This window comes from Elephantulus edwardii, unplaced genomic scaffold, assembly GCF_000299155.1.
Source record: "Elephantulus edwardii isolate Elephantulus edwardi_28Jun2011 unplaced genomic scaffold, EleEdw1.0 scaffold00070, whole genome shotgun sequence".
In the NCBI taxonomy this organism is placed as follows: Eukaryota; Metazoa; Chordata; class Mammalia; order Macroscelidea; family Macroscelididae; genus Elephantulus; species Elephantulus edwardii.
Window position 1 is genome coordinate 3,499,645 of NW_006399820.1, and position 12,591 is coordinate 3,512,235.

At 36.5% G+C, this 12,591-nt stretch overlaps 1 protein-coding gene across 1 annotated transcript in view; it reads left to right on the top strand.

Moving 5' to 3' along the window:
- DCDC2 (doublecortin domain containing 2) overlaps positions 1-12,591 on the top strand; it is a 347,591-nt gene that overhangs the window by 4,988 nt on the left and 330,012 nt on the right. The window lies entirely within an intron of this gene.

A 12,591-nucleotide genomic window follows, 5' to 3' on the forward strand; every position in this document is an offset into this window, starting at 1 on the left:
TATATAAATAGTCCTACGGAAAACCTAAACATTTTACCACCAGGATTTCAGAAGCTCTATGGAATGTGGGTTCTGAATACCTGTGTTGTAAGACTTATTTCCAAGGTATTATGTAGGTGGTAGCATCTGTAGCATATTGTTCTGCTATGCAGAGGGCCACAGATCTCCAGTGGTTCAAATCCGTGAGCCACTTTGAAAGAAAAAGTTGGATAGTTTCTGCCCATTCATATTTACCGCTTCTGAAATCTGAAAGAGGATTGCTATGAGTGGGAGTCAATTTAGCAGTGATGTGGGCAGTTTATATAAATGACAAATTGTTCCTTTTATAGCAAAATGGAGTGTCTTTAAAGCACTTATATCAGAAGTGGAGAAACTGAGTAGGTGTCCTAAAATGTGTAGGAACAGAGCTCAGTGTGTTCTTATTGTTCCATTTATTAAAAGCTATTTACTCTCTGGTTACAATCCAAAGGATTTTCTCTTAGAAGAGGCAAGAGATACTTAGTACTAGTATCCATACTTAAAAGAAGAAAAAAAAAGACAACATATCCATTATCCTCTTGGGAAAAGTACAGCCAGAGTACTTCTTAGCAGCAAGGATGACAAAACTTTATCTCACATATTTTGGGCATTTTGTGAGGAGAGTCCATTTGTTGCAAAGTGATTCATGCTTAGAATGGTGAAGGGTCAGTGACAGGGAAGGAAGGTCAATGCCAATGAAATGGATTGACACAGGAACTACAGCACTGGGCTCAAGTGTGTCAGAGATGTAAAGGATGGAACAGGTAAGGATAGCATTCAGATCATATACTCCACCCAAGAGCACCTAACAACAGCATCCTCACTTACGGTTGAGAGTCCAGTGTTTGAAATAATTTGACTTAATTGACTGTCCTTGAGTATTTCAAAGAAGATAGATGGATGCCTTGTTGGACAGTAAGCGACATGAAAGACAGTACTTCCATTCTACCTTGCACTGAGGCTCTCTTGAGCATAGCCACAATGACCAGAAACAAGTCTTGTGAAGTAGAACACATTTCCATAGCTTTGGAAACCTTAGTGGAATTTTCTATAGGATATTTTTATTTTAGGGGTGGTAGAACAGATGAAAAGCAAAATGAGATGTCTCAGTGAGGAAGAGGGAAAATTGTTTTGAGATTCAGACTAGTACTCTGTTTATCAGCCCCAAATTCCTAGTTTAATTCCATATAAACCTGTATTTCCAATAGGTGTGCTCTGTCAGAAAAGACGTGGCCAACAGAATAAGAATTTTTTCTCATTTGTTGTTTACATTTCAGAGACTCACTTTCATTTTCACATCATGTTTATACCCATCAGGTCACTCTACAAAAAGTCTATTAGAAAAATAATTTTTTTGCACAGAGTTTGAAATATGTGCAATTAAATTCATTGCCGAGATTATTTGTGGGAGGATGTGCTATTCTGGGCATTGTTTAAAACAGTATTCTGGTTTAAATTTTTAGTTTCAATATGTGTCTGTTTATAAAAAAATTATGTGCTCAATTACTTAATATTGGGCAGGGACAGAAATCTTCTAGGTTGTGCTTATGTTAGCCTAAATAGTAAAAAAAAAAAAAGTAAAGAGTAGTTGAATTAACAAAGGGTCAATTAATAAACTAGTTCTTGATAGAACTCTGACGGGAATACAGCTGGTTAAAGTAGGTTACCTCCTGTGAAATTGGTGACTGACCAATTTTTGCAATAGAATGAAAATAGAATTAAAAATGTATGAAATCCCAAAACCTGTTAGCCTACTAAATGTGTTTATAATGGGTCCTAATGTGTTTGATGAAGACATTGTACATGGCAAACCACAAAAGGTATGCAAGAACTTTATCAAGCAAAATGTTTTTCTTATAAGATTATCTTTAAAGATGAAAAACAAAAAAAAAAAGGGAGAAAAAATTTGGGGGAGAGAGAAGGAAGAAAATATGTAGCAATGAATAAAGGAAAATTCAGCTTTTCTGTAAACTTTTGTTAAAATAAAATAAAGTTTATAAAAAGATTTACTGCCCCAGACATAAAAAAATTATTAACTTTAACAATGTGAGCATTAACAAGGATGTGAATGTATTTAATATGTTATTTGTTCTTCCACTTTGTGGCTAGTTGTCATTGTTTTGTCTTTATTCTGGACTTATGCCCAAACCACAGAGACAAACTCTCACCAATGAATACACATCTGACATGTGAAAGTTCACCCCTTAATTTACAAGTACAAATTTCTGGTTAGTACTGACTAAGTACTCGTTTATTAACTTAAAAGTTGGAAATTTGAATCCATTGAGTGACATTTTGAAAGAAAAGCCTGGTGGTCTACTTTTGATTTGCTTTTGAAAGGTGAAAACCCTGGAAAGCTCTTTGGGTCACAGTTCAATCCTGAAAATAATTTTCCCCCCTTCTCTGAACAGAAGACTGCTTTTCTTCCATCAAAGTTTTTACTGATGATACCGTCTCTCCTTTCTTTTCCTTTTTATTACAAAGATCCTTCTGTGTATTTCTTAATCTTTTTCCATAAATGCTTACAAACTGATGGAAATAGAGACAATTTTTGAGGGAGATTTTCAATGTTTCCCCATCCATGCAAGCCTCATTTTTCCTTTTATTCTCTGGGGCTCTTTTTCCAACTTTCCTCTTTCCTACCTTTTATTATCAGTTTAGACATTCCTGTTGGCATTCCTGGTCTTAAGTTTAACACAGAGATCTTTCCTAAAGGCCATTAGTAGCCCCCATTTTTTTTTCAAGAGGAATCTCAACTTTTATTGTTAGAAAGGGAGGATTTGGGGTTCCTGTCATTGAGAAGTATTATGTCATTTTTTCTCTTAAAAATGTCACTTTTTTTTTTTTACTGTTGACTGTTTATTATTTCTTCTCTGTTTTAGTGGGTCACAAGTTATAAGTAGGCAGCTCTGAGATCCCAAGTATTCTGTATGTAATTGTTACCAAGCAGAATCACCACTCTCTTTTACACACTGATTTACCATCAACCGTTTTAAATTCAGCAAGTTACTAGTTAGTTTGTATGTTCAGAATTTGAGGAGAAACATGATAAATGCTGGCATTTCTCTTTCAAATATATGTGCACATGCAAATATAGACTCTATTTTATTGATAAAAGGTTGTGATTTCCTTTCAACATTCATGTTTACTGAGATAAGATTACATTTTCAATTAATTGGTTTTGAAAGCACTATTGTTTACAGACATTCTCTGGAGTATGTTTTAAGGGGATGACACCATAGAACTGATTGTAGAGTGGATTTAGAACATGCATACACCAAAGTGGAGGGTTTAGAGTTTTTATGGGTGAAGTTTCAATACAGTGTTTTACTACATTAAAAATGTTTACTTAAGGATGTGTTGGATTAGAGTACGATTACTTGATTCTACAAAACTGGAAACATGTCTCAGAAATAAAAGGTAATTTCATACCACCTAAGTTTTTAGCACTGGGAATGTATCATGAAAACCACCACACCACCAGTGTATATGATTCCTTTTGCTAATTGCTCAAACACGATTAATCTTAGTTATTCCCAGTACATTTTTAAAATATATGGTATATGTGCATGTTTACAGAGCAAATTAATTTTCTATTCAACAATTTCTACACATTTGTTTTGTGATGTTTGTTGCAATCCCCTCAATGTGACAGCACTTTTCTGATTTACCCCTACATTTCTTGTTTCCATTTGTGCATCTTTTTCCAGTATGTATTACTCCAGAAAGATCTGTATGGTTTGCTGGGGTTGCAGACTATATTTTACTGCTTCTAGCCAGTATGGCTAGGTTTCATACATGGTAAGAAATGTCACTCTATGACTGTGAGATAATAGCATGCTGGAAGAAGGTGCTAACACCCTCAAATTTGTGATGCAGTCTGGCTGCTCTTTTGTTATTATTAGTGGCTGTGGAGTTGACTCCAGGTATGACAACAAAACAATGTCAAACCATCTTCAGAATTTTTGGTATTCTCTAATCTGGTTGCATTCAGATAATATTTGGTTGTAATCCACTAGATTTTCATTAACAACCTTTTGGAAAGGGAGTTGTGGTGGTATAGTCCATTGTGAGTTGTGTTGCTAACCTAAGATTTGCCCTTCTCCAATGCTTCAAATCTACCAGTGACTCTCAGGTAGAAAACTGGGCCGTTTCCTTCTCTTAAAACTTAATTTACAGATGCTCTGCTGAAGAAGGAGGAACAATCACCTCTTGTACCAGTCAGATCCAATTTGATGGCACACACATAAAAAAAAAAACAAAACCAAAAAACAAAAACTAGTTGGTTTATCAGATTATAGAAGATCATTACATAATTTCCACAATTTGAGGTGAATTGATTTAGTGACTGTGGTAATCCGGATGGGTGTGTCTGAGACAGTGAGACTGGCACACGACAGAGAAGAGTTTAGGGTTGTTGTACATAGGGTTGCTATGAGTCTCAAGTGTCTTGGTGGCACATAACAACAACATTGTTACATGGGTTTATTTTTGTTTGTTTTAAGAGTTGATGTCTTTATTGATTGAGGGGCTAATGGAGCAGGATGAAGTGGAGGAGTGGGTGCTATCAGTGCCTGGCTGGCTAAGCTTGACATGCTAGTAGGTGATGAAGAACCTCCAATTAGTAATCAATCATCTCTGGCTTTATCTTTACCTGATTGAAAGCTTTGCCATTATAAACAACACCATGCTTCCCCTTATCTTGGGCAGGATGACCTTTCCTCACAGGTGGGTCTTCACCAACACCCTGCTTTTCCATGGGGCACCTCCCTGTTGGCCTTTCACAATTTCCCTCATTGCCTCACATGATGGAGCTGCAGCAGCTGCGTGTAGTTCACCTCGAGGATCATGTTGAGGTCTACTCTCTGTTAGGTGAATTTGTAGAAGGCTGTTTCTTCTTTTGTTCTACTTCTGCCCCTTGTTGGGTCTTTGAGAAAAGCATACTTGTATTTTTGGGGGACATAATTAAATTTATGAGAATCTGGACGCTCCACTGAAAATGGATCACCATGAATGATCCTGTTATTATTTGAAATACTAATGACATGGCTTCCAGCATCATAGCAACATGTAAGACACCATGCCAAGACAAACTAAGGGGTGCCATGGGGACTGCTGTTAGATAGTCAACAGTTCAGACTGGATGGCATCCAATTTCTGACCACAGGTCACAGCAATTAAAATATGCATGTCACATTGACATTTAAAATTCTTTTCTGGTTCATGAAACCCCTCTTTGAAGAGACAGTGAAAGAACGATTAATCTGTCCCCTCCTCGCCACTACTGCCTTGTGATCCAGACAGGAAAAGGGCTTCTCTCTCCTCAACCCAAAAGAAGCATACAATCTTACTTGGCTACTACTTTGGGTGAGAGGAGCAAAAGGATGAAAAAATAAGATGGGGAAAGAGAAATTGGAGAGAGAATAAGAACAAAATGTTGACTCTAGTAGGTTGTGTTTGCTTTGAAGTAGGAGGCAGCAGTGCTGGCTCAAAATACACTTCATCTTGCCTCATTATATGCAGGTCTCAGTTTCACTGTTGTTAGGTGCCATCTAGTAAACTCTAACTCATAGTGATCCTATGGATAACAGATCAGAATATTGTCCTATCTTCCACCATCTTGCTAAAAGTCTTCTCTTTTTTCTGATCTTCTACCTTTTGTGTGTGATTTCTTTTTCCAAGGACTGTTGCTTCCTGACAACATGCCCAACATATGTGAGGTGAAATTTTAACATCTTTGCCTCCAACAAGTGTTTTGGTTTCACTAATGTCTAGATAAAGATTGAAGACAGAATAGTTAAGTGATAGCATTCCCACCTTCCATTCAAGAGAATTGGATTTTTTTTTTTTAGATTTTATTTTATATTGGTTTACGTACAAGATTTGTATACATTGTGTTTTTTCCATGTACATTCTGTTTCACACAATCTTTATTCACATTGTGTTTTGTTCAATCATTCATGTACATTGTGTTTTATAAAATCAATTACCACTGATCTTTATCTATTATTACCCCATCTTTTCATATCCCCATTAACTCTTTCCTACTTTCGCCCCCATCTGCCCTCTAATCTGCTATCCTACTGATTTCTTTCCCTTCCCCGTTTTCTACCTCCTGTCCTTTCACTTTTTCCCTTTGGACTTTTATACACATCATACTACTGTTGTCTAGATTTTACATGCCAGAGGTGATTGGACAGACCAGAGTTTGGATCAGGAACATCTTAGTCCTCAGAGTGATACCTCTGCTCTTTATCACTGTAAAGAGGTATTTGCAGCAGGTTTATCCAGTGCTGTAGATTCCCTGGTTTTTTTTTTTGACTGCTGCTTCCGTAGTTATTAGTTGTGGATCTAAGTAAAATAAATTATTTCACCTTCAAAACTGTACAATATGTTTATAAAGCAACTAACCTGGAAATCACCCCTTCTTCTCTGTGTCCTCTTCAGAATAAGGCCCTAAACCTTACAGAAGATGTTTCCTTCTTGCCTCTTTTCCAATGTCAGTGTACAGTTTCTCCATTTGCTTATTTTTGCTAGACCAAGACAATAATTCTGATTTTGTCAGACTGCAGCCTTGCCCTTGGTGGATTTTATCTACATCAGAATTGTTTCTTAAAATTCCATGTTGTTGTTATTGTTAGGTACCATTTTGTTGAGTATGACTCATAGCAACCCTGTGAACAGATCTAAACCTTGTTCTATATGGTACTATGCACACAATTCTTGATACACAAGAGCCCATTGCAGCAGTCACTATGTCAACCCACTTAGTTGAGGGTCTTCCTCTCCTTTGCCGATCCTCCAACCTTCCCAGCAACATGTCCTTTTTCAAGAAATAGACCCTTCTAGCAATGTGCCAAAAGTATGTGAGGTGCAGCCTCATCATTACTGCCTCCAAAGAGCACTGCAGCTGTACCCTCTCCAAGACAATCTGTTCTTTTGGCTGTCTGTGGAACGTTCAGTGCTCTTCTCCAAAACCACAATTCAAAGAAAATTCTTTTCCTGTCATCTGTATGCATTACCCAGCTCTCAGATGCATAGCAAGTAATTGGAAAGTTCGTGGCCTGAATAAGACACACTTTAGACTTAAACTGACATAATTACTCATCAATAATTTGGCGAGGTTCCTAATGGTAGATTATCCGAGTGTAATGAATCTCCTTATTTCCTGACTGCTGGTATCAAGGGTGTTAATTGTGGATTTTGGTGTTGAGGAAAACATTGTTCTAAGTGATACAGCACTTGTCTGCCAGTTTGCTGTACTGAGATAACTAGGGGTTGCTGTGAGACTGAAATCTGTGCCACTAGTGAGTCAAATGCCTTTTGGGTTATTCTGTGCCACTAGTGAGTCAAATGCCTTTTGGGTTATTGATGGTGGACAAGTTTTGGTGGAGCTCCCTGGGTCATCTACTTCCAAAATAACATACCTTTGAAGCCTCTATAAACACTAAAGAAGATGGATAGTTATAGTAGTGTCATGGTAAAGCTCAGGTTGGAAGTCATCTGAAATGAGAAAAAACAATAATAGACATAGTTTAATATGGAACATGGAATGTATGTAACTTGAATGTTGGAAAGCTGGAAAATGTTAAAAATGAAATGGAATGCATGAATATCGACATCCTAGGCATAAGTGAGATGGACCAGCTTTGGTCTCTTTGAATCAGATGATCATATGGTATACTATGTAGTTGTTGTTGTTATATGCCATGAAGTCTCCTGTGACTCATAGCCCTATGTACAACAGCTCTAAAACCTGCTCTATACTGTGCCAAACTTATTGTCTCTGACACTCCTACCTCCATTAACCCAGTCACTCACTCAATCAATCTCATCAAGAGTCTTCCTCTTCTGAACTGTTCCTCCACCCTCCCAAACATGACATCCCTCTCCAAGTACTGATCCAGTCTTGCAACATATCTAAAGTATGTTAGAAGAAACTTCAGAATCCTTGCCTCCAAGGAGCATCCTGGTTAAACCTTCTCCAGGATGAACCTGTTCATTCTCTTAGCAGTCCATGATGTATTCACTACTCTTCTCCAGCACCACAGCTCAAAGACATCAACTCTCCTTCTATCATCCCTAGTCATTGTCCAGCTCTCTGACGCATAGCAGGTGATTGTAGAGGCTGTGACCTATATCAGATGCACCTTAGTCTCCAGACTGACATTGTTGTTCTACAGTACTTTGGAGAGGTCTGTGACAACCAATTTTCCCAGTGCAACACATCTTTTAATTTCCTGGCTGCTGGCGCCAAGAGTGTTGTTTGTGGAGCCAAGCAAACTAAAGTTGTGAATAATCTCAGTCTCTTCACCATCTTCATGATGCTGCCAGTTAGTCCAGTGGTGAGAATCTTTGTTTTCTTGATATTGAGCTTCAATCCATATCGAAGGCTTCAGTCCTTGACCCTCAGCAGCAAGTGCATCAGGTCCTCCTCAGTTTCAGCAGGCAGGGTTGTGTCATCTGTGTAATGCAGATTATAGATGAGTCTTTCTCCAATCCTGATGCCACACTTCTCCTTATAGAGCTTAGCCTCCTGGATAATCTGTTCTTCATATAGATTGAAAAGATATACTATGTAGGGAATGAAAAACAGGGAGAATGGTATTGAATTCGTAGTCAAAAAGTCAATTTCAAGTCTATCCTGAAACACAGTGTTGTGAGTTACAGGATAATATCCATATACACACAAGGAAGATCCGTTAACATGACTATTATTCCAGTGTATGTTCCTACATCTAGAGCCAAAGAGGAAGAAATTGAGAAATTTTACCAAATCTTGCAATGTGAAATTGACTGAACATGCAATCAAAATGCATTAACGATAATTGGTGACTGGAATGCAAAAGTGGAAAACAGTGGAGAAAGACTAGTAGTTGGAAATATTGGCTTGGTGAAAGAAATGAGGCTGGAAATAGAATGATTGAATATTATATTTACAATGATTTATTCATTGCAAATACCTTTTTCAAAAGACACAAATGACAACTTTACACATGGATCTCACCTGATAGAAGTATTATTGTAAACTATAATAATTTGCCCATAGAATCCTTCAGTATTGTCATTTAAGGCTTAAATTTGCTCTTCAGTTGTTTCAGCTTGAGAAGTACCAGTGTGTTCTTACCCTATAGAGGAGCAAATAATGGAAGAGAGGGGTTTCTTTTCCTTCTAAATTTTTGAATTTTGCCTCTGCTGTGAAGTTTATGTGCACCTGGGCTATTTACTCTGAAGAATGTTCTTAAATCTTTGGCCCTCATTATTAAAGCCTCACATTTCAGTTTAATATTTAGGCACAATCTCCAAATAAACTATACTATGATATTTGCTAATAAAGGCTTTTGTTTGGGAATGAGATTCTAGACATTAAATTGAGTGTAATTATTAACCTTGCTGAAGGAAGGCATGGGGTAATGTGGTTTAACTCACTAATCTTTTGCTTGGGAATTCTGGGTTCAAAGGGACACCATAATTAAATAGTTAAACTGCTAAATATTTTTTTACTTTAAGAAACTTTTCTAGATTATACTTCTCATATCAAAGAAAATAAAGCTATCGTCTGTTCATTCTTTCAGCAATAATTATAGTCTCCTTCTTGATTTTTAAAAATATCCATAGTTTATCCCAACCTCTCTAATATAAATGCTAAATAAAAAGAATTCCTTTAAGGATAGCCAGTTCCCATCAGTGATCATGGTGATTAAAGGTTGTGTATGACCTTGCTAAGGTACTATGAAAAACATCAAGTTTTTGGTTAAAAATTAATTGTCAATATTTGGTTTTATTTTCCATTTTCTGCTTTTGACTTTTTGTTTTTTTTATTTCCTTAGGGGATGTGTGAGTATGTGTGTGTATGGGATAGCTAAATAGAGAGAGAGAGATACAAACAAAGAAAACATTTAAATTATATAAGAAAATAGCTATCTGATGAAAATTATTTATTAATAATACTGTGTCTTGGGTTGGGTTCTCCAAAGAAACAAAACCAGTGAAGCAGATAGATAGATAAACATTCATCTCGAGATAATTGCTCATGCCCTTTGAAGGCTGACAAGTTCCATGTCTGGATCAGAAGGCAGGCGAATAATTGCAGGGGCTGATGGATTCAAGATCAGTAAGTCACACACCAGAGTGCTGACTACAAAGGTTGATGGATCCAAGATTAATAGGCAATATCGCAAATCACTGACTCGGACTCAAATAATCAAAGGTAATGAGCCAGATGATGCAAAATTCATATCAAGCAAAAAGCACAAGAGCTTTTGCAGGATGTCTGTATATATTTGATGTTGACCATACTCTGAAGGAAATTTCCAATTGATTAGCTACTCATAGTAAGATCTAATTTTGGAAGTGATTATCTTATATTGGATTACAATAAAGGAATAATTATACCTTAGCTGTCAAAGCAGAGAATCATGATCAGCCAAGTTGATACGCAACCTTATTATCACATGCTATAATCAGCTCTAATTGAAAGTGAAAAGTTGACTTTAACTTGGCCATTAACACACATAATAACACTTGTTTCAAATATTTATGTTCTCTTTTTTGCATTTAGCCATAGGTTTAAAAAAATGAATGTCTGTTGCCATAAATGTAATTTAGAGCATGTGTGTGTGCACACATGCACCCATGTAAAAGACAAGGACCCTGGCTGGAGCTGTAGTTAAAGCTCTCAGTTACTAACTGAGGGAGAAATATTTGATAATCTTCCTTAGAGATGACGGACTTGGAAACCCTATGGAGATAGTCCTACTCTGTCCACTGACTTGTTATGAGTTATAATCAACTTGATGATACTGAGTCATGTAGTCAATATAATAAAATACGTAAATTAGTAACTAAATGTGAATGTTCAGTAATATCTTTTAAGTCAAGTCTCAGACTATTCTTATAAAAAGTAGATTTCTCTAATAAATTTCCTTTTATAACTATAAAAAGAACATTCCTTGAACAAGGAAGAGTGTCTTATTCTTAGATTGCTCCATGGAGTTCAGAAATAAATAAATGGAAATGTTCATAAAATGACTTAGATGGTATGATTTGAAATTATGCCAAAGTATACCAAGTTTTTGATTGATTTGCTGTTAATTGTCTTCTAGTTTATTCTAATTATATTTAGATACTGTTTGAAAATCAATACCTAGATATGTATTTTAGAATAAAAATTTTAGGTGCCATTGAGTTTATTATAACCCATAATGATCCCATTTGACAGAGGAGAACTGCCCCTTGGTATTTTGATTGCTGTAATTTGTACAGAATTAGATCATCAGTTCTTTATACCTTGGAGCCACTGGATTCCAACCACTAGCTCTTCAATTACCGCCAAATCCATACATTGTGCTATATTGTTAGAATGAATTTGCAGAGGTGTTTGTGTGTGTGTGAGAAACAGATAGAATGACTTTATGGTTATTTCTATATGGTAGGAATAATGGGAAAATGAGTCTAAATAAATAGCAGAGTACATTCAATGAAGACAAATGACTCATGTCCATTCATTTACTGAATGTTGTACATGTACAATTTCATGGTCTGTCAAAAATATTTACTGAGAGACTGCTGAATGACAGGCAGTGGGCTAGAGTCTAGCTACGCAGATATGAAAAGATACTTACCATGTCCAGTCAGAAATTAGAACAGAGTAATTATTGCTTTGGAAATAATTTTGCAAAGCAAAATACATGAAAAGAATAACAAGATCAGATTAGTATCAGAGATTATTAATCCAATGGAAGAAAATGATTTAGACTCAATATTCCATAACAGATTTCACTGCCAACCAAAAGGTTGGCAGCTTGGAGTCACCAGCCACTCAACGGGAAAAAAATGGGCGCTCACCTCCCATAATGAATTACAGCCTGGGAAACCCAATGGAGGATGATTCTGAGACCGAGCCAACTAGACAGCCGTGTGTTTGAGAGTCATAGTGCATCCTGAGTGCTCTTTAGAAGCAAGAATGGTGAGGTTTTTTCTCATATACTTTGGACATGTTGTCAGGTAGAGCCAGTGCTTGAAAAAGAACATTGTGTTTGGAAAACTAGAAAGTATGTGAAAAAGAGGAAGGCCTTCAACAAAATGGATTAGCACAGTGGTTGCAGTGATGAGTTTAAAGCACAGCAGAGATTGCAAGGATGACACAGGATCAGGCAGAATTTCCTTCTGTTCATAATATTGGAGTCAATTCAACAGCACCTAACAGTGATTGGCTTCAATGAGTACAGACAAATGGTAACCAGTGGTCTTCTCTATCATAGCTGGATACCAAAAAAGGGGAGAAACATTAACCTGTGATGTGAAATTTGGAGAATCTATGTCAAATTGTAAGAAGACTTTTAATTTTTTATTTGTGAAGATTACTGAATTCTTATTGAGAGAGAATATCAATTCCTTTTTAAGCTATTTTTAGTATAGTCACAGTTAAACAGCTGATACTATAATCAACTTAATGTATGTTAATTATTTTAGTCTCTGAGTCATATATATGTTTATTAAACTCTCTACTGGAGTCCATCCCAAACTGCTTCAGAAGAAATGAAAGACTTGGTTATCTACTTTTGAGAAATC